Source organism: Rhinopithecus roxellana, chromosome 6 (assembly GCF_007565055.1).
Source record: "Rhinopithecus roxellana isolate Shanxi Qingling chromosome 6, ASM756505v1, whole genome shotgun sequence".
NCBI lineage: Eukaryota > Metazoa > Chordata > Mammalia > Primates > Cercopithecidae > Rhinopithecus > Rhinopithecus roxellana.
The window spans coordinates 144290780-144311346 of record NC_044554.1 but is presented as its reverse complement, the minus strand read 5'-3'; the positions used below and the strand labels follow the sequence as shown (position 1 = coordinate 144311346).

Genomic DNA, 20567 nt, shown 5'->3' with positions numbered 1-20567 from the left:
AGAGAGAATTCCAGTCCTATACAGAAGTTCTTCCCTTGAAAAATCAACAGGGTACTAAGTTGTAAATGTGTGTAAGGAAACTAAATAAGGCTAGGGAAAGAATAAACCTAAAGAATTAGAGGTAATACTTCCTGATGATCACAAAAGGCTAGAAATGAGAGGAAAGCCTCTTTGATCATGGGACACTGAATACAGTAAACTGAAGAGGCTTCCCTCAGTAGTGAGAAATAATAGCCCTAGACAGCATTACTCTAGTCATGCCTAACAGGAACCAAAAGGATAAAACTGTTTTCAAATAACTGCCCTTAGATAAAGCTGAAGAATATTTATAGAAGTACAAAAAATTTTTCAAGACCCAAGAAAGTAAAATTTGCATTATTTCACATATAATAAAAAATCACCAGTATGCGAATTAGCAGGAAAATAAAACCCCAAATAAGAAAAAGTTAATCAATCAAAATAGGCCAAAAACTGATAGAGATCTAAAACTAATTGAAGAGAAAATAGAAAAAAACACATTGAAACAGTTGTATAACTGTATCCCCTATGCCCAAAAAAACTAAGTAGTGAGATAAAAGACATTAAAAGAACAAAATAGAAGTTCTAGAGATGAAACTATAACCTGTCAGATAAAAAATACTTTGGATGAGGCTAACAGCCAATTAGATATTGTAGGAAAAAAAGATTAGCATACCTGAAGATACAGCAACAGAAACTACCAATATAAAACACTCAGAAAAAAGAGAATTAATTTTTTTTTAAAAGAAGAGAATTGTCAGTATGTGGAAGCATTTTAAGTGATTTAAAATACATATATTTGAAGCCCCCAAAGAGTAGAAGATAATTTGAAGAAATACTGGCAAAAAACTTTTCAAATTTTGATGGAAAATATAAATCCACAGAACCAAAAAGCTCAGCAACCACCAGGCACGTGTGCACATGCACACACACAAACACACACACATACACACACACACAGACACACGAAGAAAACTACTTCAAGACACGTTATCATCAAATTTCTCCAAAAGAGTCATGGAGGTAGGAGAAAATCTTAAAAGTAGTCAGATGGCGGGGAGGGGGGGAAACACACACTTTAAGTACAAAAGAACAAAGATAAGGATGGCAGATATTTTACATCAGAAACTTTGTAACCAAGAAGATAGTGGAGGCAACATTTTCAAAACACTAAAAGAAAAAAAAGTCAACTCGAAATTCTACACCCAGCCAAAGTACCTTACAGAAAATGGAACAGACTTTTTCAAACATAAAAAAACTGAAAGAATTCATCACCAGTAGACTTGTACTTCAACAAATGTTTAAGGAAGTCCTTCAGGAAGAAGGAAACTGATGCCAAATGGGAAAATTGATTTATACAAAGAATAAAAGACACAGGAGAAGGTAACCATATGAAAAAAATAAACATTTTTAATTATTTAAATATCTAAAGATACTTGAATGTTTAAACAAAACTCATAACAATTCAGCATGGGATTTATAACTAAAATAAAAGTAAAATCTATGACAATGACAGCACAATAGGAGAGAGAAATGGAAACACACTTCTGGTAAAATTCCCATGATATACATGAAGTGTTATAATATCACTTGAAGATAGATTATAATTTAAGGATGTATACTATAAATCCTAAAGTAACAACGAAAATAACAAAGAGTTGTAGAGGATAAGCCAATAAAAGAAGATACAATGGAATCATTTTCAAAATAATCAACCCATAAAACGTTACAAAAGTAAAAAGGGAACAAAGAATGGACAGAACAAGTAGGAAATAAGTAGCAAAATAATAGATTTAAACCTAACCATATCAATAATCATACTAAAGGTACATGGTCTAAACATTCCAATTTAAAGGTGGAGATTATCAGATTGGATTAAAAAAACAGCACTCAAGTATATGAAGCCTTCAAGGTACTCATTATAAATATAATGACTCAAATAGGTTAAAAGTGAAAGGCTGTAATCCCAGCACTTTGGGAGGCCGAGACGGGCGGATCACAAGGTCAGGAGATCGAGACCATCCTGGCTAACATGGTGAAACCCCGTCTCTACTAAAAAATACAAAAAACTAGCCGGGCGAGGTGGCGGGCGCCTGTAGTCCCAGCTACTCGGGAGGCTGAGGCAGGAGAATGGCGGGGAACCCAGGAGGCGGAGCTTACAGTGAGCTGAGATCCGGCCACTGCACTCCAGCCTGGGCGACAGAGCAAGACTCCGTCTCAAAAAAAAAAAAAAAAAAAAAAAGTGAAAGGAATGGAAAAGACATACTATGCTAACACTAATCAAAAGAAAAGTTTAAGACAAATAGTTTGCAAAGCAAAGAATATTACTGGAGATAAATATCATTTCATGATGGTAAAGGGGCCAATTTATCAAGAGGATATAGCAATCCTAAATGTTTATGCATCTAATAAAGAGGTTTCAAACACATGAAGCAAAAATTAATAGAATGGCAAGGAAAAACAGACAAATCCACAATTATAGTAGGAAATCTCAATACTATTTTTCTCAATAACTGATAGAAAATATAGACAGAAAATCGGTAAGAATATGCAAGACTTAAATATCACTATGAACATACTTGACCTCATTAGCACTTGTAGAAAACTCAACAGCAAAATACACATTTTTTTCAAATGCATATTGAATATTTATCTATAAATGTGGTCTTAGAGACCACATTGTGTGCAATTATTTACATCTCAATAAATTTAAAATAATTAATGTCATAGAAGTTATGTTTTTAATCCCCAGTAGAATAAATCAGAAATCACTTACAGAAAAATACATGGGAAAATCTTAAAATATGTGGTAAATAAATACACCATTTATAAATAATCTACTGATCAAAGAATAAATTTAAAAAATAGAAAATATTTTATTTTTATGTTTTAGTGTATAAATGTAAGCTGTACAATATAAAGTTTTGAACTACATATACACAATGAAGCTACTATGCAAATTATCATATCTATCACTTCACATAGTATATTCTTCAATTTTTAAAAAACATTTTAAACTGAATGAAAATGAAAACATAACATATCAAAACTGTGGATTGCTGCTAAAACAGAACTTAGGGGAAATTTTATAGCAGTAAGTGCCTATAGTAGAAAAGAAGAAAGATCTTAAGCCAATTGCTTCAGGTTCCACTTTACGAAACTAGAAAAAGAGAAGCAAATGAAACCCAAAGCAAGCTGAAGAAAAGCAATAATGAAGATAAGAGTGGAAATCAGTAAAATAGAAAGCAGAAAAAAAATAGAGCAAATCAATGAAATCAAAAGCTGATTATTTTAGAAGATCCAGAATACTGACAAACTTGTAGCCAGACTGATCATGGAGAAAAAAAAGACAAGATACTAATTACCAATATTAGGAATGGAAATCATGACATCACTACAGATTCTACATATACTCAAAGCATAATGAGAGAATATTACCAACAATTTTATGCCTACACATTTGAAAACTTACATGAAATGAACAAATTCCTTGGAAAACACAAATTATCAAATTCAAGAAGAAACAGGTAGCATGAATAACACTATATTTATTAAAGAATTTGGTTTCATAATTTAAAATCCTTCCACAAGAATAGCTCTAGGCCCAGATGGAGTTAACTGTTGAATTCTACCAACGATTAAAAAATAGTAATAATGTCAATTCTCTGTAGACTTCCATAAAAATTAAAGACTAAGGACTCTTTCTCAATTTATTATATGGGATCAGAATTACAAGAAAAGAAAATTATAGACCAATATTATTTAAATAGAATACAACACTATACGAAAAGTATTATATACCTTGACCAACTAGGATTTATCCCAATAATGCAAGATTGATTTATCATCTGAAAATCAATAAATAAAAGATGCCATATTAATAGAATAAATAACAAAAACTATGTGACATTTCAATAGAAGTAGGAAATACTAAATACATTCTTGATGACATGAAAATAGGTGCAAACTTTTGGTTTATGTCAAAGTAAGTGATATTCATTCAGTAATATTGCCAAATATTTATTAAGTACCTGCTATGTACCTTGAGCCTAATCCTTTGATCTAAGAAAACATTAAGGAAAAAGAGATAAAAACCTGTGCCTCAATAGCGATTGTATCTTTTTTTTTTTTTTTTTTTTTTTTTTTTTTTTTTTTTTTTTTTTTTTTTTTTTTGAGGTGGAGTCTCGCTCTGTCGCCCGGACTGGAGTGCAGTGGCCAGATCTCAGCTCACTGCAAACTCCGCCTCCCGGGTTTACGCCATTCTCCTGCCTCAGCCTCCCGAGTAGCTGGGACTACAGGCGCCCGCCACCTCGCCCGGCTACTTTGTATTGTTGTCATTATCACTGCAACATCGTTGTCATTTCTCTTCCTCTGTTCAGATATTTCTTTGAACAGCAATGGTACTTTATCACCCACTGCAACATTGCCAACATGGTGAGTTGTTACCACATATTCAATTGATTTATACATAACTTACCTTGTATAATCACAACCTGTGCACATTGTATTTCCACTTCTTAAATGTGAATTAAATACAATAATCTTCTTTTTCCATTCCTGTTTATCAGGAAAAAGTTACTTAACCCTGTTGCAGGTTTAAATAACAAAACAATAGTGAAAAACAGTAATGCCTTAAAGTTGCACAGTGCTCTATACTTTTCAAACCATTTTCACATTATCTCATTACCTCATTTTTAAAACTGTTTGAACTCACCAGAGAAGAAGGATAATGTTATGTTTATTTTATAGATAAGAAAACTGAGGTCCAAAGAAGTGAAGCAATTTATCCATCATTCATAGCTATTTAATTTTTACACAAAAATAGATGTTACTTATCCACCTTCTTCAATTTTCAGAAAGATAGCCAGTTTTAAAAACACGCATCATCTTTTGTGAATGTAGTGGCACATGGCCAATCATTTCCTAAGTGGGCCCCTACAAATATATTCAATAATGAAACCTTTTTAATATGGCTACTAATATTTCTCCTCTGGTAATGAAGTCCATTACAGAACATACACACACTGCAAGTCTTACACTGTTACCAGATGATCAGGCTGGCCAGAGTGAGCAAGTGCACTTGTAAGGAAGATTAGATCAGGGAACTAAGAATGCACATTATTATAACATTAGAATCCAAATGTGAAAAATATTCATTACATGTCTACAAAGTTACTCTGTAAAAATAAATCCCACTTACTGAGGGATGTTTTCAAAGTGTTATACAGGAATGTTAAAAAAATAAGCTGCTTTTTAGACCTATGTCATGAAACCATGTAGTTGATTTAGCTGGAAAAATAATCATCTTACTCGAATTATTGAACGGAGGCTAACTCAAAGTGCTAAAGCATATTTTGGAGATGCTTTATCCAGTTTCAGTAGAACTGCTGTTGCACAGCTGACAGGAAGAAATGAAGAAAGGTTTTCCTCTGCTATAAATAAAATACAGAAGTGTAAGAAGGGGGAGCATTTGAAAGTTGGTCGATTTGCTGTTCCTCTTTTAAAAGTCACTAAATTAATGTGAAAATAATTAATATAGTAAATTGTTCATGGATTTCTCCAAATGACTGCAAATCTTTGAAAAATAATCTTACTCTATCACTATTTCTGAAATACATTAAATATATTGTAAAATAATTCAATTGAAGAAAATCTAACAAAAGCATTAAAAATTATGTTTCTAGGCACATGCAGAGCTCATTTTACTTTAATTATACAGTTCTTTAAATTGGTAATTATAAAATATACCCTGACAAAATTAGTTTTAGTTACAAACTTAGGCATGTAAATTTCACATAGCCACCATTTTTTTCTGACACACTGTCAGAATGTCACAGTTTTAAATAATGACAGTACATGGTATGACACCACTACTTTTTAAAGAAATACATCCACAAGAACTTAACATTCAATTGGCTTCCTCAAAAGAATATAGACAAGGAATAAATCATGACAATAGCTTGTCATCTTACAAAACATGAAATTAGCATAATGAAATATTATAATAAATATCCTGAACTTGGAGAGGGACTTTTTGAAATATTTAGCATGAGATTAAACTAGCAATAATAATTAAATCTCACCCAAATGGCTAGGATTGCAGCCAAAATTCTATCAGATTTATTCTTTAAAATATAGAGACAATTTTACATATATTCATAGTGAAAAGTACATATGTTAAAATGAAGATGTTATTTACAGCAGAGAGGACAGTATAAATCAACAGTCTTCTCATTACAGAATTCATTCCACAGAGCCTTATTTGCTTAACTGTACTTATGTATGTGGGACTGCATTTGGGTCAGTGGTTGAATGTGAAAACATGGGACACAAAGAGAGAGGTTAGGATATAGCACATGGATAACCAGATATAGGCAAAATCTCAAGAAGGATTTAAAAATCAGGCTAAGCCAAAATGCTTATAATAATAACAACAACATTAACAATAACAACTATTTGATCTGATACAAGATATGCTATGTGCTGTTATTTCCATCTTGTAAATGGAAAAACTGAGGCACAAAAGGTTAAAATACTTGTCCAAGACCCGATATCTAGCAAGCATTTGAGCGAAAATTTGATCTCAGCCATTCTGACCAGAGAAGGTAAATTCTTACTTTTCTTAAGAGAAAACGTAAAAGCATTGCTCTAATCTAAATGTTTTATAATTATATCATTTACATCATCAATGTTACATCATGAACAATAAAATAAAAAGACGAACTACAAAATGTCTGTATGACTGAAGCACTTCTTGAAATATACTAGTTCATATCTTATACTTGCCCTTATTTATGGATTGCCCTTCCAAACAAAATCACTTCCCTACCATTGCATCAGCCATGATCCCTTCTTCACTCATCATTTCTGCTGACAGCCAGTGAAGGTGATGGTTTGGTATCATCCCAGGTACAGCAGGGCTAATAATCCTGCCTTTTTCTTTACTTCCTTCTGTGAGAAGGAGATTCTAAGCATTCTTAGAAGGATAAACAATAGCTCAGCATTTACCTCCACCCTTTATGTGAGAATAAATCTACTTTCCCCATTAATCTTTTCAAACTCATTAGAGATGTCTAAAATTAGAGTTATCTAATTCTTGCCCTTTTACTCTCCCAGGCTCCAGTAGACTCTTGGAAGTTAAAGCAATGAAAAACAAGCTAACAGCCTTCCCAGCACTAGACTAAGATAAGAAGAAAATCCATGAATATCAAGACCATTGTGGGCCTGATGAAACCTTGGAACATGGCAATGAGTAATCAAAAAGGAACTATGAGATGAGATCTCTGGGTCACAGTCCTACCTGCTGAAGAAGCCACAAGATTAGGACCTAAGATTGTTGGTGGCATAAAGATCAGTATTTTTTTTTTTTTTGCCTCTCTGCATGTCTCCTTATAGATATTGAGAGTGATATTGAGAAGCAAGCTATTTTGCTCTCTGAAACTCTAACGGGTCCAGACATTACAGGTGGGGATGAGGTTAAGGGCTGAGTACATAATGGTTGGTTGAAAATGTGTTACCCTCTTCATATATTCCGAAAATTTGCTAACATTCCTTCTTTACAATTATCTTTGTTCCTATTCTTTCTCCTGTGCATTTATAATTTAAATCCTTATTACTACTTCAATGGCGTTTCTGGAAATAATGAATATAAACATATGTTTTTATTAATGCACTGGAAAAGTTATTTGATTTTTTAAATAGTGGTCATCACCAATAATCTTTACTATAAACCACACCCTGATTGTAACAAGAATGCCTCTGGCATTTGACACTAAATTATGAAATGGATTGAGATACAGTTTCTTACATAAGGATTATATTATTTCTAGTTTATTAATATTTTCCTTCAGGAATAGTTTTTATCCATCTCTGGTGAGATGTTTTTTCTTTTGATATAGTTCTGTGATTATTAATGAATTCCTGACTCTAAGTCATTCCTGATTCAGGTGAATTATTATTTTAAGATATTGCTAAATTAAATTTGCTACTTTATACTAACACTTTTGCCTATAAAGTCATAAAATTAATTGGTCTGTAGATTTTTTGTGATACGATGTTCTATCAGGTTTTAGATTCAGGAGTATGAGACCTTCAAAAACATTCATTGGAATTCTTTCCAGAAATTTCTATTCATTAATAAGAATTATCCCTTGAAAATTTGAAAATCTAACTGGTAAAAACATTTTGAGAAGTAAGCCTCAAATGACATGTTTCCAGTTTTTCCCTTTTCAAAAGCTGCATTTTTCTACTCTGAAATTATAAGTAGTCATTGACTTTTTTCCTGCCACCAAGTTTCACAGTGTGTTAGCTTATATTTTCTATTTTTATTATAATTTATATTTCATTTAAACTTCTTTACTCATTTTTTAAAAAATAATTGTACTTAACATTTTTAGCTATATTTTCAGACACTTGTAATTATTATTTTTAAGAACTAGCTCTTGTATATATAAATTCCACTTTTTACTGATTCTTAAACTTTATATTTTATCGTACCTCATTCCCCTTAACATTGTTACACTATGTTTAAATTTTACATTTTAAAAATTCCTAACTGATTTGCTGGGGTTTTCTGCTGTTGTTTCATAGTGAAATTATTTAATACTAATATATTTGCCGCGAGAACAGCTTTGGCTGCATCTCATAAAGTGTACTGTTTTGTTTATTCCCTTAATGGTGTTACTATTTTCTAAATAACCTATGATTGCAAGTTTTTTAAAAACACCTTTCATGGTGTATATTTGAGGTTTATATCATGATGATATGAGATATACAGAGAAAATGGCTATATAGTGAAGCAGATGACCATAGCTATCATCTCACATAGTTACACTTTTTTTTTTGATAGAGTCTCGCTCTGCCGCCCAGGCTGGAGTGCAGGGGCGCGATCCGGACTCACTGCAAGCTCCGCCCCACTGGTTCACACCATTCTCCTGCCTCAGCCTCCTGAATAGCTGGAACTACAGGAGCCTGCCACAATGCCCGACTAATTTTTTTTTGGTATTTTTAGTAGAGACGGGGTTTCTCGGTGTTCGCCAGGATGGTCTCAATCTCCAGACCTTGTGATCTGCCCACCTCGGCCTCCCAAACTGCTGAGATTACAGGTGTGAGCCACCGTGCCTGGTCACATAGTTACTATTTGTGTTTGACAAGAGCAGCTAAAATTTACTTAACAAAAATCCCTAATACTATACAATTTTATTAACTTTAATCCTCCTGTTGTACATGAGATGTCTTAATTAGTAATCCAACATATGTGCTATTTTGTATTCTTTGGCCTAAATCTCCCCATTTCCTCTCTTCAACCTCACCCCATCCAATGGTAAAGACTGTTTTAACATTCTCTATTTCTATCTCTAATTGAGCTCTTTTTAAAAATTGCCTCTGACTCAGTAGTTTTTAATGGCTTGTTTCTTCCAAATGGTTGTTTATTTTGTATTACTGTTTTTTCTTACTAATTTCTGCTTTATTACATTGCGACCAGAGAAAACAGTATACAGAGTATCTTTTGGCACATAAATTAATACCTAACAATATCAGCAACTATATTTGGCATGACATAAACATAAATTTTGGCATAAAATAAATTAAGGCTTTTCAGACTTGAGTAAATACTCTGAGAAGGGATCTTTGTGAAAATTTATTTCCTCACAGTAGAATATTACTGTCAAAGATTCCTGCACTTCTGAAATTAAGCCAGGTTTCTACTTCTCCAGTGTCATGACGTGTATGTTGATTTCTCAACCCCTAACAAAACGATTAGCTCACAGTCTACTGAACATGAAAAAGATAACATCCTTTATCTTCAACACCAAATTGAGCCAAATTGAGATGTAGTATTTTTCAACTATTTAAACAATCACCATCTTGAATTTCTGGAAAGTATTTTAGAAATGCATTAACTGAAATCCACAGCAGCTCAACTGCTTGCCTGCCATTCCACATCTAATACAGAGGAGTGAGGTGCAAAACTTTTTTTTTGATACCCGTGCCATAACTCCCTTCCAATGTATCCCCTCTTTTATTGGACCAATTATGGAATATACTCAACTAATTTTAAGTATTTTTAGTTTATTTGGTTAGAAAAGCTATATGCAACAGTCAAGCTTAAGTGATGAGGAGAATTTTTTTTAAAGTAAAAATCTCTCTCTCACACAGACACACACACACACACATACACGCAGAGCCACAATTCACAGATACTTGGAAAAACTAAAAACTGGTCTTTGAGGTAGAATGAAGAAGCCACCTGGGGGATTTCTGGCTAAACAGACCACTTTATAATATTTACTTGTCAACCTTACCTTATTTCTACCAGAATATTTTGGGTGTTAGTTTGAAAATCTCTAAATGAAAAAATAATCAGAGAAATTATTAAGTATCTGTGTGGATGACTCACTCTGCTGGAAAGAATTTTTATTCAAACTCCAAAGAAAACAGATGGCACTGTTTTAAACGAATTTAAACATCTGAATGACTGGCAAACGCCATGAAAAGTATATTGAGCTTGACAGAAGTCCAGTATGTGTGTTCCAGTCCTGGCTCTGGGACCTGAGCATCTAACTCAATACTTCTCTAGGCCTCCTTTTCCTAAGAGGCTCTGCACATGTGATCACCACTGTGCCACTGAATGCAAATTTTGTGAACCTGAGTTTGGAGGCGATATCGTTTATTATTTCAAGCAATCTCCATTGAGGATCTACTAGGTGCCAGACAAAAATGCTATGATATAGAATATAGCATTTAAAAGGATAGTTATAGTCCCTCTCTCCAACAAACTTGTAATAGTCCACTACTTCATCACCTCGAATAAGGTAGGTAGTATACTTAAGATAATCATTATTCTAGTATATTTTTCTTGTGTACACAATAGACATTTTGTACTTCTTTTTTAAAAATTTGTTTTATTATACTTTAAGTTCTGGGATACATTTTGAACTTCTTTGGGAGTAATTTGAGATTGATGAAAACAAAAATAAGAAAAGTTAAACATTTCTGTTACATTCTGCAAGCCATACTACATTTTTTAAATGTAAAAAAGTTACATTTTACTACACAACTAATAAAAGGTAGTGCTATATTCCTCAGCTCCATTTTTGTCTGATATTATTAGAGCTATTTTAATTTTAACTGAAAATATGTATTTCCTGAAAATATGTTAACTGAGCACATCTTTTCTTTTCATTAAAAAGCACAACTTTTCATTATGCCACATCAGAGATTAATAACAAAAGTAAAAGACAATTAGGCAAAGATATTTAAAATAAATGAAATTCATAAATGTATTACATGCCTGATTGTTTGGCTAAAATTAAACAACTAATCTGAATATGACTGATGGGAATGATGCTGCAGGAACAATGAAAACAAAGGCTAAGAGGCTCTGCACATGTGATCACTTCAAGTGAGGTCTCTTGTTATTTTCCATTTACCTCTTGATAGTTATACCTATCAAACGCAACACCTAGGATCAGTTTCCCATCTCTGTTTATGGTTGTGATAACAGAGAAATCAGTTGTTAATTGGTCAGCTCAAACTGTATTCATGCATGACTGTATGTCTGTGTAATCCTCCTTGATCTAAAATTTCCCGGATTCTCCTCAGGGTTATTCGCCTTATGTTAGTAAAACCAGGATACCACAATGCTAAACTTACTGCTCTGCCATTTGTTTCAGATTATTCTTCCTACATGCTCCAATTTGCATAACTTTATTGTTTTGTAGATTCTAAGCTTGTGAATTTATTACCAAGGCACCTGCCAGTGTTACTGTATTTAAGGAACTGTCAGCAGTTTCTATTTTGGGGTTCTAAGTTGGCTACAAAAATTCACTCTGGGATAAATTTTGGCATGTGTTATAGGGTAACAAACCAAAAGTGACTTATTTTTAGAAAACAGGGAGGGAGTAGAGGGGAAATAGTTTTTCGTTGTTTCCCGCCCCCCCCCCCACACCCGAGGTATAGAAATATAAAATAAAAAACAGAAGTTGGTGGTTTCAGAAGTAGTCTAAGAGATTAATTCTTTTTGGCGTTTCTGAAGTTAATATCTTTTCAACCCATTCGTCAACATTACAGACTGATGCTTTGGGGGATTGTGACAAAATATTAAAAATATCTGTTCTATTTACAGACAAGGTATCTTGTATGTCCATTAATTTTAATAGTGGAATAGCAGTTTTAGGAGAAAAATATAATCCATTTAATGAAAAGTAAATGTGAACCAACAAGTTCAGATTTCTGGCAAATATCTACGTGTCTGAAATACCACCCCAAGTGTCCCCACACATCTACTCACTATTATCACAGAACTTCACTAAAGTGTGCAAATTACAGATGCCCTGGGTTTCATTTAGTTTTGAACCTATGTCTCTGAAAAGAATCTTCACAATCTAAATCTTCATTTGGCAAGCAGAAAAGATTGATAAGTATAACCAGAACATCTGCAAAATAATATAATCAGAAAATTTTTATTTTCCCAAAGCATCAAGGTATGAGAGGTGGGTATCATACCTTCCCATTATTCTCACACACATGAAACACACACACACACACACACACACACACACACAAGCCTTAGAATGTAGCAATAAAATATACCCAAGGCACCTTAGAAGTAAAATATATACTATTCCTAAAGCAAAAATAGTAAGAAGGTTGTGGCTAGCTAAACAGTAGTTAAACATTTCTTGAGCACTCCTGGGGGCCAGGCACTAAACTAGATTGCTGGGTTAGTAAGTCTACATGAAATGCATAAAAGGCAGCAAGGAGAGTGTAATGTGAAATGGGGGGAAGAAACGGAAGGCTTCAAAAGACATAATCTGGATCCAAGTGCCATCAACAGGAATTATACTTTGGCCCATGTTCTTGAGCAATCTGATCCCCTGACAGGCGCATTACTTTTGTGAATCAGAGACCACAGAATATCAGAGAATAATATCATCAAACACTGAATTATACAATTCATTCCATTCACTGTTTTATTTTTATTTTTGAAGAGACGACATTTCTTTTTTTTACTAATTGACAATTATTCCATTCACTCTTAAGCTGACACTTACCAAACTGGCCTTCTAGGTATAATTTTTACGTATTTATTTTAACTGTCAAATAATAACTGCACATTTATGGAGTACAATGTGTTATTTTGATTTATGTTATACATTGTGGAAAAATGCGTCGAGTTAATTAACATACCTATCACCTCACCAACTTACCATATTTTGTGGTGAGAATGTTAAAAATCTATTCTTTAGTAATTCTGAAATATAAAATACATAGATTAAAACTATTCCTCCAGTCTAAAATTTTGTACCCTTTGATAAAAATGAACAAGCCTTTAGTTACACTAACAAAGAAAAAAAGAAGACCCAAACAAAATTAGAAATGAAAAAGGAGACGTTACAACTGATACCACAAAAATACAAAGGATCAGAAGAGACTATTACAAACTATTATATACCAACAAATAGGATAACCCAGAAGAAACAAATGAACTAGAAACATGGAACCTACCAAGACTGAATCAGGAAGAAACAGAAAATCTGAACAGATCAATAATGAGTAAGGAGACTGATTCAGTAATAAAATATTTCCTATCAAAGAAAAGCCCAGGACCTAATGACTTCACTGACTAATTCTACCAAACATTTAAAGAAGACTTAATACCAATCCTTCTCAAACTATATTAAAAAATTGAAGAGGAGGAAATACTTCCAAACTAATTTTACAAGACTATCATTACCATCATACCAGAGCCAGACATGGACGCTACAAGAATAATAAACAAATAAACTACCAGCCAATATTACTGATGAACACAGATGCAAAAAGTCCTCCACAAAATACTAGCAAACTGAATTCAATAGCACATTAAAAAGATCCCTCACCATGATCAAGTGGGATTTATCCAAGACATGAAAGGGTGGTTCAACATCTGCAATCAGTAAATGTGAACAGCATATTAACAAAATGAAGGATAAAAATTACATGATCTTCTAATTGTAATTTGATTTTCCCTGTAGAGTGACTTTCAGTTAGTTAGCATAGAGTAGGTTTACATGTGTATTCTAAATTACTTAGTGCAAAGAATTCTTATCATAAATCAATAAATTTGCATTTTGGTTGTACACTAATATCTGGTGAGTTTGGTTAAGGAAAGCCTGTCCCTTCATGAGAGCTCTACTCCCAATATCCTAACCAAATAAGTGTCTGAATCTCCATGGCTAAGATCCATACCCTGGAAACTGTGAGTCCAGCCCCAACACCTCACAGGCAATCTTTAATAAACGAGTAAAGGCAATGCCATGTTGCAAAAAGCCGTGGAAGGCAGCTGACATCTCCTGTGATCACCCTTAGATTACTGTGTGGTTTTCTCTCCAATTTCAATAGAAACTAAAGCTCAAAGAGAAAAATACTCATGGGTTAAGTTTCTATAATTTCATTTTATTTTAAAGAACTGCAAAAACAGCTAAAAGCAAAAAGATTTCTAAGCCATACTTCATTTCTACTCTGATGTCTGCCAGTCATAATTACTGCTTAAATATTCCTTTATATCATGCTAGATTTGTCCAATTTGTATGGCAGCCTATTGCTGAAAGCCACCTTAGAACAATTCTAACCCAACCTCCTCTTCTACAAAGGAGCAAACTGATGTTATTATTTCATCTAATCCTATAACAATAAAAAAGGAAATAAGTACCAAATGATTATTAAAATAACCAAAAATTTGTTCTCTTACTAATTAAAATCAGGAAGTTTGGTGAGTTTGATATTAGGAAATAAAAAATTATTTCAGAGTAACTCATCTATATTATATTTTGCCATTTATTCAACTTTGGTTGGTATAGGCTCTTCGGCTTTATCTTCAATTTTCTGGTAATTAATAGTTTTAATTAGCTTTTTCTCATTTATGCCAGATATAAAAACAACAAGTTCCTCAGAAATATGTGTTTTCCTTTTTGTTTTTCTCATTTTTTTAGCACAAAAATTTGCATCCCAAGATGAAGTGTCGTACAATCCATGTTCTGTTGTGTAACCATTTTAATTAGTGTAATATTCCATGTTTTTTGTAGTAGGTTGAATCTATGCAGTTGTCATATCTGTAGATCAGAAATGATCAATTATCAGTAGTTTCATATGGTTCAAACAAATATTTACTGAAAATGTGATTATTAAAAATTAACTATATTATAGGATTACTCTTCTGGCCATTATATCTAGGTTCTGACATGTAAACTAAAAATAATAATATTTTAGTTACCAGATTAAATATAATCTATAGTAAGTAACTGCTTATCATAAGAAATAAGCTTATTTCCCTAAACACAACTATTTTTAATCTTACAAGCCCTCCATGCACTAATTAAAAATGAAAAAGAAGTGTTTCCTAACTAAATGAAACAGTCCAATAAATACTAAGTCAAATGTAAAACCAGCTCAAATAAAAATCAATGTACGAATTCATTTATAAATATTTTATAATATATCTATATGAACTTTAATGGGTCATCAGCAGACAGGAACTATAAGAAAAGAATTCCCTCAACTCTTAATTGCTTTTACAGATGTAATGAGGCATCCAAAATCACAATGATGAAATGACAGAAAATAAGGTATTCAGGGGAAAGGTTCATGTTTACCTCAATAACCTGCATGACTTAATCCATCAATAGACTACCTATCATCAGTTCTCCTCTGAATTCTAACTATAAAGACCTCGGATTTCTGCCAGGTTTCTACCCTGTACAAAAGGTAGAAAGAAATAGCTTCTAGAAAGAAATTGCTTACAAAGATAGATATGCACCAAAACAACATAGCTCATGTAGCACACAAGTCTTAACTAGCCCTACTAATAGAGTTTTTAAAAATTTCAACAATTTAAAAGTGATGATAAATTCAAAGTATACATTCATCATGGTTATAGATGGGGCATGTACACTGTTAACACGTTCCTTTTCCTAATCAGATCCTTCATTCCAGGCACAGAAATTATGGTGGCATGTTTGACTATTTGGGACAAAATCAAAAATACGTAAGTGGTGAAGAGGAACTGAGAATCGGTAATTCCTGTAGAGAAGTGAAGCATCTACTGCGTTAGCATAAAATAACCAAGAATATAATCTAAATATTACTGAATATGTGTTATCCACCGTTTACTTCTTTCAAGTTTCTTTTGCCCCAAATAATTGATAAAAAATCCTAAGTATGCTGTCATTTATAAGAAAAACACTTTATTTTAGATGCTTTTATTCAAGTGAGATGCTTTTATTCAAGGATACCTTATTTGAAGAATATAGAGAATTTCACTTTAAGTTCTGAAAAGTAAAGGTCAAAACCTTTTGCCAGCAAAAATGCAACTTGAAATAAGACAATAACAGATCTTTATATTTACTAAAAACAGAAAATATTAAATGTAGTTTGCCATGAATAATTTCACTTCTGCTGTGTCAGAATATCATTGGTCTAATTTATCACCTGAAAAGTGATAATTGTACATGCATGTATCAAGAACAAAACCCAGCAGAATGTGTTCACTTTGGTTAAATACAGTGATGCGCGGCTTAACAACAGAGATTCATTCTAAGAAATGAATTGTCAGGCAATATCTTCATGTGGACATCACAGAGTGCACTTACACAAACCTAGATGGTATAATTTGGCTATACGGTATAGCCTATTGTTCCTAGGCTACAAATCTGTAGAGCATGTTACTGTTCTGAATACTGTAGGCAACTGTTACACAGGTGTAAGTATTTATGTATCTAAACACAGAAAAGGTACTTATATGTGGTCTATCACATGACTGTACCATCAATTACAGCCAGTGACAGAAACAAACACTTATTTTAGATTTTTTCTTTTCTTTTTTTTTTTTTTTTTTTTTTTTTGCTTAGATTACACTAGACCATGTGATTTTTTACCATGAATTGAAGTTAAATAGCTCCAAACTCGAAAATTTTGTGTGTCTGTAATCCCACCTGCTTAGGAGGCTGAGGTAGGAGGATCACTTGATCACAGGAGTTTGATACCAGCCTGGGCAACACAGTAAGACCTCATTTCTTAAACAAAAAGAAAACAGCAATGTTAATTTCAAAAATAAAAATTACATTGTGGCGACTATATGGAACTTAAATTGCTTTACTCTGGCTGTTCTGGTAACTTGTAATGGTAAACTTGACAAGATGAAATCAGTCCTATGAAAAGGAGAATAATTATTAAACTGATATTTTGATCATAATGTCAACTGGGGAAATTGAAGACTTCTTTTTGTCTTATTCATTGCTGTTCTATTTTTAAAATTGGATTTTCTTTTTAAAGCACAGAGCATCAAAAATTAAGGAAACTAATATTTATATTCACATGCTTGTCTTAACCTTGATCTTTCTCTGGAGAGTCTACTTCATCTCATAGACAAAATTGTTGGGTCTTTTTTTATTAACTTCTGGTACTTTTTGTTGCTTTTATTTCAGGCAATGGATTCAACTCGTACTTGTTGGTCAATTGTTCCTAATGTGCATAAACAAATATAGCTCTCCACTTAGATATTCAATAAGCTCTATGGTTTACAGCAACTGAAGGATGGCAGAAAGGAAAAGGGGGCTTACTATAACTTTAAGAACTTTCATACTTTATCAGATAGAAAAGGAACTTTATACTATTTTCAACTGGAGCTTAAAACAATCTGCTGTATTTTAGCATTTAGTGAGGATATTTCACGTCATTTATCACATTATACCCTGCATTATAATTATTTCCATAAATGCTAAAGCTATTGAAGGGACCTCTAAGTTCCACAAAGGCAAGAGTTATTTCTTGTTCATCTTTTTATGCACTACAACAATGTTTCTCAAATTTAATGTGCACACAAATCATCTGGGGGATCAATCTTATTAGAATGCAGATTCTGTTCAGTTGTTCCACAATAGGCCCTGAGGCATTGCAATTCTGCCAAATGCTGCCCATGCTGGTGTGAGGACCACACTGTGAGTAGCAAGGGTACACAGCACCCAACAAAAACCATAAGCCACTTAAAGGTATTTCCTTTACTTTTCTTTGAGAGAAACACCTAATTAGCTATTGTAGAAAGTTAACATTATGAAGTACCTACAATATGCCAAAGACAGTTGATAATTCTTACATCCCTATGAGACTGGTACTATGATTATCTCCACTTCAGAGACAGGAAAACTGAGACACTAAGAGGTGAAGTAATTTGCCTAAGAAATTGAACCTGGGTTTGCCTAATTTGAAAGCCTCATCTATAATCACATCAGCATGGTTCCTATTAGCATTTTGTAGCCATAATAAATGAGGTCATCTTGACTGCACTTTCTCTTCTCTCTCAGGGAAAGCCTTCCTCATCCTTCAAAGTCCAGAAAAAAAAAAAAAATGCCACTTCTTTGACTCCTCTCCACTTTGTGTAGTTTTGGAGATATAGACTGAATGTCTATGTGGCCCCGGCATTCATATGTTGAAGCCTCACCCACAATGTGATTGCATTTGGACATGGGGCTTTTGGAAGCTGATTAGGTAATGAGAGCTGAGCCTTATGAATAAGGTTAGTGCTCTTATAAAAAAAGATCTCATAGAACTCCCTCACCCCTTCAGTCGTGAGGACAAAGTGAAACAAAACAAAACAAAACAACCATAAACCAGGAAGCAGGTCCTTCCTAGGCTCCGAATCTGTCAGCACCTTGATCTTTGACTTCCCAGGCTCCACAACTGTGAGAAATAAATGTGTGTTGTTAAAGTCAAGGGGTCTATGGTATTTCTGTTACAGCAGCCCAAACAGACTATGACACCTGGCTTTTCCTGAGATTCCCCAGCAATTTGTTCTTCTTGATACTCACCAAAGACGATTACAGTTACCAGGGTGGGTGTCCCCGGTCTTCTTTGCCAGGTGTCAAAAGCTTAAGACTTGGAACTAGGTCTTATTCATTGTTGATCCCCAAAACTTAGGACATGAGAGCTTTTAAAAGATACAATGCCTCTAGGCTCCACTTTCAGGGATTCAAATTTGTTAAAGCATAGACATCAGCATGTCTATAAAACTCCCCCGAGGATTCTAATGTGCTCCTAGGTGAGAAGCCCTGCTGTTGGGCTTCATGAGAGATAGTGAGGGCTGGAGCTTTCACTGTGAGTGAGGTGTGTATCCCTTTGAGAGGTGTGACTCTGCACTGAAGTGTTGAGAACAGTCTATGAGGAAACAAGGGTCCAAGCCAAGAACTGGGCCAATAAGTCAGAGGCCACTGTAATAATCTGACAGACAGAATAGTGCTTTGGACCAGGGAGGTAGCAATGGAGGTGGTGAGAAATAGTCATGGGTCTAGATATATTTTCTCTAGTGGAGCTAGTTAAGAAAGAATTGGAGATGACTGGATGTGAAGTCTGGGAGACAGAATGGGTTCAAAGATAACTCTAAGATTTTTGGCCTGAGCATCTAGATGACTAGGTTTGCTACTTTCTAACATGAGGAGGCCTTAAGAAAGGATAAATAATATGTAAACTTTTGACACTATTCATTCCAGAAGTGGGCCAACCATCCTTGAGGCTGGCGCTATTTAAAATGGCATCCACCCGTTAGTAATGGAGTTCTTTTCCCTCTCATACTTTCTCCATCCTGACACCCTTCTCTAAACCAGGCCCCTTTTCTTCCTCAGGCCAACTTCCCAGCCCTTCCTAGAATCCTCCTTTCCCCTCATGAATCCTTTCTCATTTCCCATATGCTTATTGGAGGTATTTTTCTCCCAAGGGGACATTATTCGTGCTTCTTTCTTCATCTTGAAACTAGCTGTTATTTTTCTCTCTCCTACAGTGACCCCACACTTTGCCTTCAATCCTGTTCTCGAATGCCAGCTTACTATTATCCATGACTGTCTGCTTTCTCCTCCTGTGTGCCTAACAAGAAAAACACCTTGGATGCCTCTGCCAATCAGCAATCAGCATGATCCTCACTGACATACTGTAGATGTGGAAACAAACAAAAAATATTCTGCCTCTGTCTAGAATTAGGTCCCTTCAATATGGAAATAATAATCTCTTGCTAAGTAGAAGATAAGGGCTGCAGTATATCAAAATGATATGTTCCCATTAAGTAAGCCTTGAAAGTTATTCTCACTGACAAATCAAAGATGTATCTAACTATACTCTTGGAGGTAAAATGGATTCTGTGATATCTGATACAGTAGTCCACAAAAATTAGTTACTCTGTAATAGCTTAGAACCATGACAGGTACAATCAATATCCCTTTTTCAACATCCAAAAATCTTTCTCTTATGCTCAAAGTTTGTGCTTATGAAAAAGAAACAGGCCAAGTAATTCAAATTGTGATGTTCACATTCAAATCCTGAAGTATGGGACTAGAAAAAATAATTTTCTGGTTGTGCCCCAACTTTACAGATGAACAGTGTTTAATGCTGCTAAATCGATAGTGAAGAAGGGATTATTTTAATATTGGCTTTACATGTAGATGATATTGTTCTAAATGTTATTGTCAGGAGATGGTTCAAATAAGAGAGAAAGGACCTGGGAAGGCTGAGTGACATGGGAGCTT

At 33.9% G+C, this 20567-nt stretch overlaps 1 protein-coding gene and 1 long non-coding RNA gene across 7 annotated transcripts in view; one reads left to right on the top strand and one right to left on the bottom strand.

Annotated features, from left to right (window-relative positions):
• HDAC9 (histone deacetylase 9) overlaps window positions 1-20567 on the bottom strand; it is a 907594-nt gene that overhangs the window by 643944 nt on the left and 243083 nt on the right. The window lies entirely within an intron of this gene.
• The window catches only part of LOC115898265, a 32033-nt gene continuing 22178 nt past the window's right edge, over window positions 10713-20567 (top strand). The window contains exons 1-2 of one of the 2 annotated variants that reach the window (XR_004057958.1): window positions 10713-10832; window positions 15994-16045. This is a non-coding gene — a long non-coding RNA (uncharacterized LOC115898265). The remainder of the gene's footprint in view (window positions 10833-15993; window positions 16046-20567) is intronic. The other variant, XR_004057957.1, reaches the window with a different exon arrangement.